The 14,589-nt window shown below is 41.3% G+C and overlaps 1 protein-coding gene across 3 annotated transcripts in view; it reads left to right on the forward strand.

Moving 5' to 3' along the window:
• Window positions 1–3,861: 3,861 nt before the first annotated feature.
• The window catches only part of LOC106937107 (fibroblast growth factor 18-like), a 42,246-nt gene continuing 31,518 nt past the window's right edge, over window positions 3,862–14,589 (forward strand). The window contains exons 1-2 of one of the 3 annotated variants that reach the window (XM_015018463.1): window positions 9,298–9,432; window positions 9,886–9,972. The gene's annotated coding sequence lies outside the window, so the exon portion shown is untranslated. Of the gene's footprint in view, window positions 4,027–9,297; window positions 9,433–9,885; window positions 9,973–14,589 lie in introns of those variants that run through there. The other 2 variants (XM_015018461.1, XM_015018462.1) reach the window with 2 other exon arrangements.

Genomic DNA, 14,589 nt, shown 5'->3' on the forward strand with positions numbered 1-14,589 from the left:
TGTGTGTGTGTGTGTGTGTGTGGGCGAGTGCCAGGGTGAGATGAGTGTGGAGAGCCCCTGCCTTAGGGTACGCAGCAACAGCTGACTGACAAGCTGCAGGAACATGATCGTGCCTGCAGAAATCTTTCTCAAAGCGCATCTTATTAATAACTTTTTTTTTTAAATTTATCCTCTCAATTCTTCTCTTACTAGTTTGTTTCATTGTCTGCAACCTTCTCCCAACTACGTCCCTCCTTCACCTACCTTTCTACTTCTCCAGAAATACTGGGAGGTGGGCTTGTGTTATGACACTCTGGTGATTAGCAACATAAAACTCATGAATGGAGGAAAATATTTGCACATAAACACATTGGTCAGCTCGTAAACCGTGCTACATGGGCAAAACATGAACAACACAACATGCAGGGAGAGGAAAAAAAATGACGAAAACCGTTTGCAGAAATTATTCATTTCCCTTCCTTTTTTTTTATTTTCCCTGTGCTCACTGTATACCCCTCCCACTCCCATGTCTCCCTCATTCTCTCTCACTTATTTCCTTTTGCACATTTCATTTTCTTTTTTTCATATCTCCGGACTATCATACCTAAAGACACACACAGCGAACCTCGCAGCTTCTAAAACAACTCGCCTTCCCCCCATTTCTAAATCTCTCCCCATTTTCTCCTTCTTTCTCTCCACTTCATTCCCCCCCTCCCCTCACTACCTGACATTGTGGCTCAATGCCCAATGAGTCACACCTCTGCTAAAATCATCAGAGATGGAAGGAGGAGGGAGCAAAAGAAAGAAATTCTTAGGGAGAGAGAAAGAAAAAAGCATGTTAGAGAGAAAAATATAGAAAATAAAAAATGGGAGGAGAGAATGTTAGGGAGGCAGAAAGAGAGAGTCTCTGAGGAGAGAAAGGAGCATAGAGTGCATTTAACTTTTTGACTCCGGTAGTCAGTCTGTGCATGTCAGTAACAGTTAGTCTGTAGACAAACAACACTCTCTGTTCCGACACACGCATGCACGCTCAAATATGCATGCACGCAGAGCCATGTGCAAACATAGCTGCTCAGTGACATTGTGCATAAGCCCACCTGCATCCTCTGCAGACACATGCACGCTCAATTTTAGCAATGAAAGTGCAAACAAACCCCGAGTTCAACGTGCGGCTGTAGCCCTGCCTCCCAACATCAGCCTCCCCCCACCCTCTCTACCAGTTACCCCGGGATACCACACAAACACTCCCTGTTGGGCAACACTGGGAGTTAAGAGAGGACGCACATGGGTCGCACACCTCCCCAAAGCCCCGTGAGTTTGAGGCCAATTGCGTTTGTAGATGTGTGCAAGCGGGCTCTGCATATGCTGGACAGCCATATTCTTTTTTTCTATAAGGGGCTATGTTTTTTTTTTTTTCCACAATATATTTCCTGGCCGGATGATAGAGATGCATGAAAGATTTGCTGTAATGGGGGGCACCAGGAGTTGTAAAAACGTTCAAGAGCCAGAGAATCAAAGAGGATAAGAAGGTAGATCAGCTCAGGAAGTGTAGAAAAACTCCTCACAGAGTTGCTGGTGAGAAGAAGTTTTGTTTACTTGAGTAAGTTTCACTTGTTCTGTGATTTACTCAAATGTCCCTTATCCCTGAACTGTGAACTTGGCTTGCCTGTCACAGAGGGGGCGCTGGCTTTAACGAGGCTTATGTTTTATGAACCCTGAGGGATCCCAGCAAGCTATGTGGATGCTGCAGCGTGCCACGTGCCTGTCATCGTTCAGCACTGCTGTTTTTTGAACACATCTCCACTTCGTACTTCTGAGAATTTTTTGTTTGTTTGTTTGTTTTTGTTTTTTTCCTTTATCCTTTCTGTTGGTAATTCAGAAGGTTTGTACCGTAAATCATTTAGGTTTTCTTTGTTAGATCCTCAGGTTGTCTTATCAACACATTTCCAGATGGGAGGAAGTCGACTTGGTCTCAGATTGTCTTTGTGTTTGGCTTTCAGGGATCCGTTTAGATTTTAAGGAAACTGAAAGACTTTGGCTGAAAGCTGTTTAGCACGTCTACAAACGATACAATCAATTCTGCTTTGATGGGGTCAATCCGAACTGAAGCTCTGGGTTTAGGAAGCGCAGCAGGCTTTTACCCAAAGCCCCAGTGTTTTCAAAGCCATACCAGCCAGCCGCAGCGCTCCGTTCGCCCTTTGTGCCTGAACACACCAGACAAAACCTTGGAAGGCATCCACTTGCAGAGCACATTCCCAGAGTATTTCTTTTTTCTTCTTTTTACAAGTGTGGGATGGGGTCTAACAACAATTACGGTAAAATGTGACTAATATGTCGCAGACACATTGGTGTATGTGTGCGTGTGCGTGTGTGTGTGTGTATATGTGTGTGTTTTCTGACCTGCTCTTTCTCTTTTCCATCCACTCCTCTCTTCTTGAAAATTCTTCCCTCTCACTTCAAACCCCTGTAATTACAAACAAAAGCGCTGACTCCTCTCCAGCTGAAACAATGATAATGATGGAGAGTCAAACATATGTGTGTGTGTGTCCTCATCAAAGCGGCGCTGACGTTGATGGGTGTAGAGAAATGTGTGGAGGACAGTAAGGATTAACACAATCTGGGCACACGGCCCCGTCACTGAGAGAAATGGTGTGTGTGCATATGTTGACTCTGGTCTTGATAGCAACGATCCAACACACAGCTGCTCTCTGAGCTTGGCATTTAAATGAGGCAAGCAGACAGTTGGAATAAATGGGACGCAGACCGAGGCGGAGGAATCGGAAAAGGTTTAAAGAATAGAGAAGCAGGTTGCTCTTAAACTTGAGCTTTAAAGGTTCCAAAAAAAAAACAAAAAAAAAAGTGGGGTGGAGAGGGGGGGAAACAGTAGAATCTTTGAAGGCACAGAAAATAAAAGTCATATATTTTTCCTAATAAAACTCGAACATGCTTTAGGTTCAGTAAAACATTTGTGTTACAGTTTATCTGGGCTGCATAAATGGATGGTTGAGAGGTAGAGTGTGTACTCCCTGGTTGTGTTTGGAGCAGGCCCAAGCCAGAGGAGCTCAAAGCGCTGAATGTCATCATCAGAGCTGTCGGAGAGCCAAGCAGTAATCACACCCAGATCACCTAAACGCTCACGCCAACTTACAACACCAGTCACTCCAGAGTGGTGTGTGTGTGTGTGTGTGTGTGTGTGTGTGTGTGTGTGTGTGTGTGTGTGTGTGTGTGTGTGTGTGTGTGTGTGTGTGTGTGTGTGTGCGTGCGAGAGCGCTCTGGGGGAGTGAAAGAAAGAAGAAGAAGAAGAAGAAGAAGAAGAAAAAAAAGACAAGAAGTACATGTCCATGCAGCAAGAATGCATTCAATGTTAGTGTGAAAAAAGCATGTGCGCGGACAAGCTATGTGGTCATAGAGCAGGCACGGGGAGGGAGGAACAGCTCGAGATGTGTGGAGAAGAGGGTGTATTTTTTTCTCTCCTCTTTCTTCCTCCCTCGCTCCATGTCAGTCTCATATCCCACCCCTCTATTTTCCATTTTTACATGGAGCTCCAGATGTGAAGGGAGTGAAATATTAAATTACCAAAATGGGCTTGTTTCTGCACTTTGGCTACATCAAAAACAACCCAGCCTGTCCTCTTTCCTGACCTTGCACACACACTCCAGCACGTTCACACTTTCTGATAATATTTTAAAGTGCGCTTGATCATTTGCTAAAGGAAAACGGACAGATTAATCATTGTTCCCTGGTCATTACTGACTTTGCTGGGAGTTGCTGTCTTCGGTTTTGCTATATTTTTTATTTTTTGAAAGCGTTGAGGCACTCTCCAGGCCTCATGAGTTACTGGGCTTTTTGCACATGTTGTTGCTTGGTCTGCCACTTGGTGGCAGTGTCAGGAATATGTGCAGCATTAAGAAATGTTTGCTGAGCATAGTTGGTCGTATGTTATTTGTTTGTTTGTTTTACTTGCTTTTTTCCCCCTGAATATTCCGAAGTTGTGGTGAAAGAACCGGGTTACAGGGTGCAACTGGGTGCTATGGATAATGATCACTGGTAAGTGAAGCCACTAAATGTGCTTTTCAATGCGTGTTGTGGTTCACCTTTCCTTTGCTCATTAATTAATGTAAGGTCCAAGACATTGTACAACCACTGTTCTTCTGTCTGCAATGCTTATTTCTAAAACTTCTTGAACTCTTATTTTAATTCCTAAAACTCTTTACATTCAACATTAAAATATTTGTTTTCACGCCACTTGATTAGCATTTTAGTCGAGGCTAATAGTCCAACGAAAAACGTAACATTTTAAGCTAGCAGGAATTTTAAAAAGAAGCAAAAACCAAATAAATTGTGACCTTGCAATAACAATTTAATCCCATACTAACGAATTTCTCAATAAATTGCTCATTTTGCTCCGAATGAAACCAAACAACGTTTGTCCTTTATTAAAGGAAAAGCAGAACCAATCTTTTCCACATTTTCTCACGTCACCCACGAACATCACTCAATTTTACTAGAATTTTATGTGGCGCAAGAAGAAAACACACAGATTTTTTTTTATAGTGTTATAGTTATAGTGTCCCTTCTCAGATATAAATTAGAAAAGTGTGGGTTACTAATGTATTCAGCCTCTGAGTCTGTATTGCATTAAAAACTACACTGTAGATGCTCAACCAGGCTGTTTGGAGAGAATCTGCACATCTTATTTGATGTCTTGCCACATATTCACAGACAGATTACATGCGAAATTTTTACTAGGCCAGTCCTATATGGTAAATGGCAAATGACCTGTACTTGCATTGCTTTATCAAGTTCAGAGGACCCTAAAGTACTTAACACTGTAAGTCACCCATTCACACACACACACTCACACAAATGGTGGCAAGCTACTGGATTGTAGCCACAGCTGCCCTGAAACAGTCTGACGTGAATACACATTGATATAAACCTTCCCATTGTTGCTCTGCCTGGATGTTTTGTGCCAAAATGCTTCAATGGTTCCACAAGGGTGTCATCTTGACACACGAAGGTTTAACCTGGGTATGGTGTATTTCAGTGGATGTGCAATGCCTTGAAAAAGGACTCATGCTACTTTAACTTTTTAACTTCATGTTTTGCCACATTTAAACCGCCAATATCTCTGTATTATTATTATTATTATTACTTTTTTTTTTTTTTTTTAGAAATTCTCTGTGATAAACCAACACACGTAATTGTGAAGTGTAAGGAAAATGATAGAATGTTTTTCATAATTTTTACAAATAAATTTCTATGTTCGTCACAGCTCCCTTCCAGTTGTCCACCTCCTTCTTTCTCTTCTTATTTCTTCTCCTCACTCTTGGTTGTATCCTTATATAAATCCCAATAAAAGCATTTTAGAGCAAATTGTGAAAGGCCTACATGCACACCAGATACGTGTTTGCATTAGATGGAAAAAAAGTTAGATCCATTGCTAAAATAAATAAACCATTGCTAAAAAAAAACAGCTTGTTGTTATTTTGTGCCAAAATATATTTAATTGTTGACCTCTGATTCTTTTTGTGCTCTCTGAAACCGATGCCTCCAGCAACCACCTCTTTTTAAAAGCAGGGTGTATAAAGTATCTATTACATATTTTATAAAATACGTAAAACAATATGATTTACATGTTTTATAAGAAAAATGAAAAACATTTTTAAATAAAAAGGTACATTCTGCACCTTTGAACTAAAATAGCATAATGATATAAATATAAACCAATATCAAATTGAATTAGGCTATGTCAGTTTTTCTTTGTCTGCTGTCAACTTCCCTTGCAGGCTTTATCTTGAAGAAGGAATCATTGTTTTCCTCTGCCTTTTTCAATTCTGCACCTTACTAATATGTTTTTTTATCACTGTTTGAAACATATTGCAGCAAGAAGATCCTTTGTTGAAATTCCAGCCTGGTGATATTTTGTTTTCTTGCCTTGAGATGAAAAATCACTTAAAAAACAAACAAACTCAGAAGTCATTTAGTATAGCAGAAATATGAAGCGGAGGATCACATGATTTTTTTAACCCGCTAATGATTACCAGCAGTAGCTCTATTCTCACAGAATGTACAAATTGTTTGTATTTTGTTTGTTGCAGGGTTTTTTTTCTAGAGAGAACCTAAAATGCAGCTACATAAACAATTTATGACGAGGAAGCATCTTCAGTGCGGTCAACACAACAGGGCAATTTAAGAACGGAAACTTCCTTCTTTTCTTCAAAATAAAAGTCCACAGCGGTAGTATCGAGTGTCAAACATTAAGCACACACATAGCTCAGTCCATGTGTTGCCTTTTATTGAAGATGGGAGCTTAAATTAACAACATGTGCCTCTGGTTAGCCATCTAACTTGTTAAGTTGGAAATACAAGCAGTTAAATCTGCAGGATTGCATTGAAAACAGCGTTTTCTTTTGTAATTAATTTGAGCTTGCACTTTCTTCACCAAATTACGTGTCGACAGCTAATAGTTATCACATTGGGAGACAGACTTGAGTTTCAATATCACATTATCTCCGTCAAGTCAATATCTTGTTAAAGTCCTCGTAAACACAAATCCACTTTTGCATTTTTAAGGTGCATTATCGTGAGTGTAGAGGCAAAGCATGCGTCTTGAGACCACGCATGTGTTTTGTGAGTATACAAACACAGGAGTTGTCTCAATGAGAAACTATAAATGGCATCACGGATGCATCAAAAGGCAAGCGACGGCCTTTTAACGGCGTTGTGTCGGAAGCTAACCTGCTGCACACAATTACGATGTTACAACATCCTTAAATTCACAGTCTGCACACATTGTTCTGAAGGCCTAGCCCCCCACATTCTTCCTTCTTAGACCCTGTGAAATCCAGGGGATCCACACGACCTATTGATTGAGTGCAGAAAACCTGATAGGGGTTTAGGATCACAGCAGCGTTAACAGACTGTCAAATGCTAAGCAATGAGCACCTCAGCAGCAGGACAGAGGAGAGCAATGAGCTTGAGTCGGGGCGTTTGCGTGGCTGCGCATGGTATATGTAAAAGGGCGAGCAAGGAACGAGTGTGTATGTTATGTGTGTATGGGAGTGGAGTGTGTGTGCATACGTCTGCGTGTGTGTGTGTGTGAGAGAGAGTGTGTGTGAGGGCTACCCTGCTCAGGGCATTGACTGAATTGTTTCCACATGTGTCTTAACACAGAGTTCTGGGCGGGTTTGGCGGACAAGGGAGGAGAGGGGGCTGCTGTAGTTGGTGTTGAGGGGGGGTGGGTCAGGTTTCATAGCACCGTGCAACACATCTGGGCCGCAAGAACAGAATTAGAGTTCCCACGACTAAGAAGACCTAGCCTAAACAAAATTACATACGTGTACACGCACCTTGATGAACCACTGGTGGCACCCAAGGATTTACTTATAGAGATCACGAATGCCCTCTTCACTGTAAACATCCCTGCAACACGAAACATGCGTACAGAAACAGTCAGCTGCCGCACACACACACACACACACACACACACACACTGCACAACGAGTCGCACAGCTTGTCATTTAAGCCGTGTGAGCACGGGTGTACTGTATCATGGTCTGCTGCTTTTTTAACCCTGCAGCATATTGTCATGCTGTTGCCACATAAACACACCAAATGCGCACAGAAACTCAAACACCACCTCTTCCCTGGCACAGCTGTCTTGAATGCAGCGGGCACACGGCTGTTTCACTGGCACAGCATGTGGAAGGAAAATCTGAATGTGTTCTTACTAATCAGTCCTCCATTCCACCCAGAGACAGAGAGGGATGAGGTGGGACAAGGAGGGGAGCAAAGGACTGCGCGACCTGCGCAGCAGGTGTTGGAAAGCGAGGAGGCCGGAGACAATGTGAGTGTCGGAGCGAAAGGAGAAGAAGAAAGACCGAGTGACAGAGCGAGATAAAAGCAGGTTAGAGGTGAATGGATAGGGAGAGAGGGCGGGGGAGAGGAAAAAAAAGTCAGGAGTGAGATGGGATAAATGGGGGCATGCCAGTTCCATAAATGTTTAATTGCCAGCAGGTTTATTCATGTTAAGCAAAAAAAGAGGGAGCTCAGGGAGGGAAAAAAAAACAAGAAAGAGAGAAGTTAAACAGTTCAAAATCTGTCTAGCGCCCTTAAATCTAATTTACACAACAGAGAGGAAAGAGGGCAAAAAAACAGAGGAAGGAAGGGGAAGAAAGAGAAAAGGAGAGGGAGAAAAATGCTAATTGGCTACAGTTGGTCTCGTCTGGCTTGAGATGAAAGAGGAAGAAAGGACAGAAAACGAGGAAGCAGGAGGGAGGAACAATGGTACAAGGAGATGAGTAAAGGAGGCAGAGGGTGAATGGTGAATGGACGGGTGGATGAGTTTCATTTATTCCTTCTTTACGACCTTTTCATCTTTTCCCCATTGTTATTGTACCTTACTCTGAAAGATAGAAACGGAAAAGTGAATGAATGGATGAATGTAACAAGAAATAGAAGTGAAAACCCAAGTTCTCAGAGGAACTATGGGTTCGTACGTTCAATAGGTTTTAAATTAATGGTCCTGACTCTGCAACTTGAAAAGACAGGAAACCAGATTAACTAGTTAAATATCATAGTTAAACTGAGTTGAAACCAGATTCATCTCAGAAAAATCAGAATCAAAACCTATGATGCATGCCTTATAGGAGGAATAATCACACACACAGCCTCCAGCTACAGCAGCACTTTTGCTCCATTCAAACTTTAAACAGGCGGATGATCAAAAACCCTGATGTTGGTAATTGCTTTAAACTGAATCGCAGAGAATAAAACGCTGTAAAATATTCAAACTTTACTGCTTAGAATCTTTTTAAAAGACTTTAATGATAGTGCCACTCTTTCTCTTTATATCCATACTCGGGGCGGATTTTATCAGTGTATTTGAACCCAAATGTTTCTAAGCAAAAAAAAAAAAAAAATACAGAATCCCTGCGAATTAATTCAGAATTAACTGAAAATGTGAGCTGTAGAAGAGGATTAAGTGGGAGATGACTGAAATAAAATGCTGGGGATATTCAACTATTGAGAAATGTAATGCGTCCTCCCCCCACCAAGAACACCTTTTGTTCAGAATGTGAAAAGTCCCTGCCTTGGCTCATTTTTGGATAGGTTTCTACTTGTTTTTGTCTGATTTGGCCCTGGTTCCAGCAGTGGAAACTACACCTAAAACCGACTCCGATTCCTGAAGTGGAAATGCACTTTATGCTGTGATCTAAAGTAGCCCATTGTCGGTCTTGCTAAGTGTTACTTCCCCCTTTTTTTCTGTTTTAGCCTCCTTCTGTCTGTCTTTTACAGCTTTTAACAGGTTTTCTTCCAGCATTATCCTGAATCCAGCTCCATCCATCTTCCCTTACACTCTGGCTCGCTTCCCTGTCTGTGCTGAAGAAAAGCATCCCGCCAGCACGATGTTAAAACACCCCGGTGATGGTGCACAGGAGGATACGCAATGTCAGTTTCCCTCTTCACCAACAAGTTTAATCTTACTTTATCTGACCAGAGCACATTCTTCCACATTTGTGATGTCAAATCAAAAACAGGACATATTTTGGTTTTCTTTCAAGAATGCTTATCTCCTTGCCAGTCTTTTATGTACATCAACTTTCTTGCGACACAGGTCATCTGTTGGATTTATGGCTGGACTTTGACTAGACCATTCTAACAATCCCCAACTTTGGTTCTTGGGCAGGATCCGCTGAATATTTTAAGTATTTCTGTTTTGCCACACAGCTCATTTAAATAAATGGGTGATTGATAGGCGTCTACAGCACTTGATGGCATACTAAGGACGTAATGTAAACATTTGAATTAGTTATGCTGGAGCAGGGACATCTAGGACACACGGTAAGGAGCCTTTGAAGACCAGATCAAAACCATTTCGTTTTACTTTGCCGTGTGTTTCAGGACCTGTCCAGGGTGTACTGTGCCTCTCACCCAGTGCTTGCTTGAGATAGGCCGTATCCAACCGCTTTACCCTCTGCAGGTGTTGAGGTATGCTGACTCATCCCACCTGACACCTGCTAGATTGCAAAATAAATACCGGACAAATAGCCAGTTTTTCGCAGTGCTAATATAAAAGTAATTGCACGACTGGCGATTTTCAGTCACACTGCCAATTTGAGAAAAGACTGCATTTCATCATTCCAGTTGTGTTTAAACAGAAGCAGAGTTTTCCCAGTCATTGCAAGCATCATTTGCTAATGAGTCAGATTGGACTTTCCAAGCAGTGCAGAGGTTGTGGGACTGTCTGCTGCTGGTGCAGAAAATACTGGAAACAATCAAAAGACAGTCCTTCCCGAATTATACAACTCCTAACTTCGGCTGCTGCATAAAAGGTTAAAAATCCGTTTGGGGTCTTGTTCGTCTCATATTCTCTCTGTTAACGTTCACATTCTCTTTTCCGCCTCACCCCATTTTGACTCGCCTCTCTGTTTTCTTTGTCCTCATCTCCTGTTTCATCACAGTTTACACCTTGTACTCTTGTTCTCCTTTTGTTTTCACTACAGCAAATTCTTGTCGTTTTTTTTTTTTTTTGTTCTCTTTATTCGTATGAGTCACACGTCAGGAACACAGCACCCGACGTCCCAAAGACACACATTACATGACAGCTTTGTCCAAGCAAAGGTCAGTGTGTTTCTATGGCTGAATGAGCCTGAAGTTGTGTGTTTTTATGGCCTAACAAACGTTTGGGACATTCTTAAAACGTCCGTCTCCATGTCTTTCTCCCTCTGTAACGCAGATGTTTTCAGGCTAATGCGGCATCTGTGCTTTGTTAGACATATTACCGTTACGCAAGAATCTAGGATGAAGAACAACAAGACTTGCTAAATATGTTGTTTATTGACATTAAAACTGCATTCAATTGTGACCATAAACTCAGCTTGCAAACCCTTAATTCTGATAAATCGCGAAAACAAAGCAAAGGTAAATAAAGGGAGGCCAATGGTGGAGGATTTGCTTTTGTGCGGAGCAGACTGGTTTTGGACTGGGACCAGAACAAGGCAGGGGAAAAAAAAAAAAAAAAAAAAGCAGTTCAGGGGGTTGTTCTTCTGCTGGGGATCTGCTGAGAAGCATTCTCCCTGCTTGTTTTTTGCATTTAGCATGATTTAGTCAGTGTCCGATTTATAAACATTTCACCCCACCGCCATGCGGTTTCATTTTTCATTTAGTTGCTGCCCAAGGCCATGTCCCAGATCAGAGACAGCCACACAGCACACTGCTGCCGTCTGCTCCACAGCAAGGCACTTCCCTCCTTGTTGTCTGGTCTGGTCGCAGGAGATGAAGACCTGCCCATGACCCCTAAAGCTTGAAATACGCACATACATTCTTGCACGTTTCTATATGCATGCTCACACACAAGCCTGTGCTGTAAGCAGACACATTTTTTCTTTTTTTTTTTTCTTCCTTGAGCTCACAAACACACGTGAAGGAGATGCAGACAGAGCACACACACACAGACAACATGCGGAACAAGCCCGTCTAATGCCACTAATGCGAGTAAAGTCTGTAGGGGCAGACAGGTATAACACAGCAGCCATCAAAAACACAGAACAGAGACATTAAACACACTTCGGTGCACAGTTATGTATTTAGTGAGATTTAGCTGAAACACACACTGCAAAACCTCCCCCCTCACACACACACACACACACACACACACACACACACACACACTGAAATACATAACCTGTCTCATACTTGTCCATTGAAACACAAAAGATGCTCAACAACTGTTGCATATAACCAAACAGAAACACAGCGAAAATGTGCGCGCCCAATGCAGATACTAGCGTCTGTTCACAAACGCACACACACCTGTGGTTTCAGGCCCGATCACAAGAACTCTTTAGTCTTCAAGCTGTCTGCCTCACTTAGAGTGAGCGGTGCTTGTGAAGAGGACCTGACAGAAAGAGAAAACACACACATCCACACGCTCCGCGATGAGTACACTGCCGCACCAGAAGACCTGACTAAGCTGAATTTCCCCCTGCTCCCCTTTCCTATTTTCCATCTGCCTCAGCATAGGAGAACCTGCCGAGGGAAAAATAATGCCCACCATATACGCGGCACTCTTCACTTTCTCAACTCTTGCTGTGACATTTGGATATACACGCAGATCTAAGAGAACAAACTTCTAATCTGCGCAATGTCCCACGGTTCCCTTTGCTTTCTAGTCATAGTTTTTATTTCAAATCAGACTCTTTGTCTACTTTTTCCCCTCCAAATTTCCAAACTCAAAGCTTATCTCAAAGGCCGCCTTTCCGTTCCTTTTATCAATTATATGGCGCGGTGCGGTTGACCAACATCCAGGGAGAGACAAGTGCAAGAGTTCTGGCCAAACTTGCCTGCTTTGCTGCCCAAATTATATGGGACAGTCCCAATTACCCTGCGGCCAACCAAGGCATTTCCTGGGTTAGCACTGGTGATGCATGCCCCCCCTTCCTTTTGCTGTGGTTACAGGGGGTGTCATTAGACGCTTGTTTTACTGCAACCCCAAGAACGTGCCCGCCGGCCGCATCCACGCCACGAGAAGCACAACTGCAACGTTCCAATAACTCTGCTGCGCCTGATGGATGACAAATGGGAGAGCTGCTGGGGTAACACTCCAGTTAGTAGTAAATTCCTGCTGGCTAACAGGGAGAGAGAGAAAAGGGAACATTTCAAAGAAAATGAGAAACTCAACACAGGCTGTTGTGATTTCTGGGGGAGAAAAATTAAAAGCTGTTACAGACTCATTCAAGAAATTAAAATATTACTGAAAAGTTCATTTATTACAGGAGCAAAACGCATCATATTACACACAGTTTGCTGTTTGAAAACCTTTATTTCTGTTAATTATGTTGATTTTCCACTTGGGTAATGAAACAACATTTAAAATTACGGAATTTCATCAGACCAATAAAACAACTATTTTTAAAAACAAAAATGTGGGTTTAATGACAAGTATCTTTTATACCGGCTTAAACGTTATTTTGAAATGGTACTTTCAATATGACTAACTGTATTCATTGGGACATATCAGTTTATTGAATATGACTATAGGATTAAATGAACTCAGATTGCATAGGGCTTATGGAAACATTGCTATTAAAATAACAGTGACGGTGGTAAGAGCTCGCTCAATCTGTCTCAGTTGTTGCGTCCTTGGGCAGGACTCTTCACTCACCTTGCCTGATGGTGGTAGATGGTAGCCTCGCGTCGGTCAGACTGCCCCAGACTCTGTAGATCGTGATTGCATGAGGAGGACGTAATTCAGTTACTTGATTATGTTCTGTAAAACCAGAGACACACCTGGAAGCTCCACACAACAAAACTGAAGAACTGGAGTTTACACACTCTGCACATTACTGATTGTGAGGGAGGTGGGGAGGTGGGGGCGCTGTGAACAATTGTGCATGACACTTTTCTGCTTTTGATTTGTACAACACTTTGGAAACCTCATAAAATTCCAATAAAATACATTGAAGTTTGTAGCTGTAACACAATGTGAAAATGTTCAAGGGATTGAAATGGTGTCCTAAGTCACTGGAAGAGAACGTTTTATTTCTCTTTCAGTATTTCTTAAAAAAGTAAAGGTAAATGGAAACAATACATTCATCCAACTTTCTCACATCAGTGAATAATGTGTTATTAACTACCCAGCCAAACGTGACTGATTAAAACAACCGCAGAGTGTATACAGTGAGGTTTTGAAATCATAAAAACAATGAGCTGTTCTCTATGATTTCTTAGCAAATAAGAACTATTTAATAATAAGATGTAAAAGTCAATATCTATCCATTGACTTTTTACTTATAAGCAGATATTGGCGCTCAATGTTTTAAGCTGATTTTATTAAAATTATCTAAATACAGCAAGCATTTTCAAAGAAAGAGGGACTCTACTCCTGTTCTTATAGATAAAAATACTTTTATTTTAATATTTTTAATTGAGTCAAAAAAAAAAAATCACAAATTCGATACATTTCCTTTAAAAAGGCAAATGTGCATAACCATAATGAAGTTTTGTATACAATGATTTACACATAAATTTCTTCCAAAAAATGTGTTCATCTAACATGCTTAGTTTGTTATTGAACAGTTTTTTAAAAGATCACCACAATGCAATTTTTTTTTTAGTTTTAGTTTAAAAAAATATAGATTTTTGACTTTTTTTGGCCCACATAACAAAAGCTTTTGGCATCGCAGATGTACAATGTGTTACTATAGAAGCATTTTAATAAGGTTTTATCAGACTAAAAGTTTGATAATATTTGAATCAATGGTTGGCCACGAGAGAAAAAAAAAGTGGTAATTGTTTTGGAATACTGTTACATGCTGGTACCTGGAAAATACAGCAATAAAACTGAAATGATTCACTAAAAATGTCTAAAACCTGCCCAGGGAATGCACTTACTTGTATTAGCAAAACCAAGTCAACAGTCTGTGACTATGATCAAATTGTCCAAGAACATCAATGTTCTCAGGACTTGTTATTCATTTCAGATGAGCCGAATTTAAAATGATTTCATGGATCAGACTAGAAAACTGCATTCTTACATCATGGACACATCACCCTATAGTCTGGCGCGAATATGGACCACCTGCAAGTAGTTTAAAAAGTAAGAGT

The sequence above is a fragment of the Poecilia latipinna genome, unplaced genomic scaffold (assembly GCF_001443285.1).
Source record: "Poecilia latipinna isolate Pla-1442-1.1 unplaced genomic scaffold, P_latipinna-1.0 Scaffold2275, whole genome shotgun sequence".
Taxonomy (NCBI): Eukaryota; Metazoa; Chordata; class Actinopteri; order Cyprinodontiformes; family Poeciliidae; genus Poecilia; species Poecilia latipinna.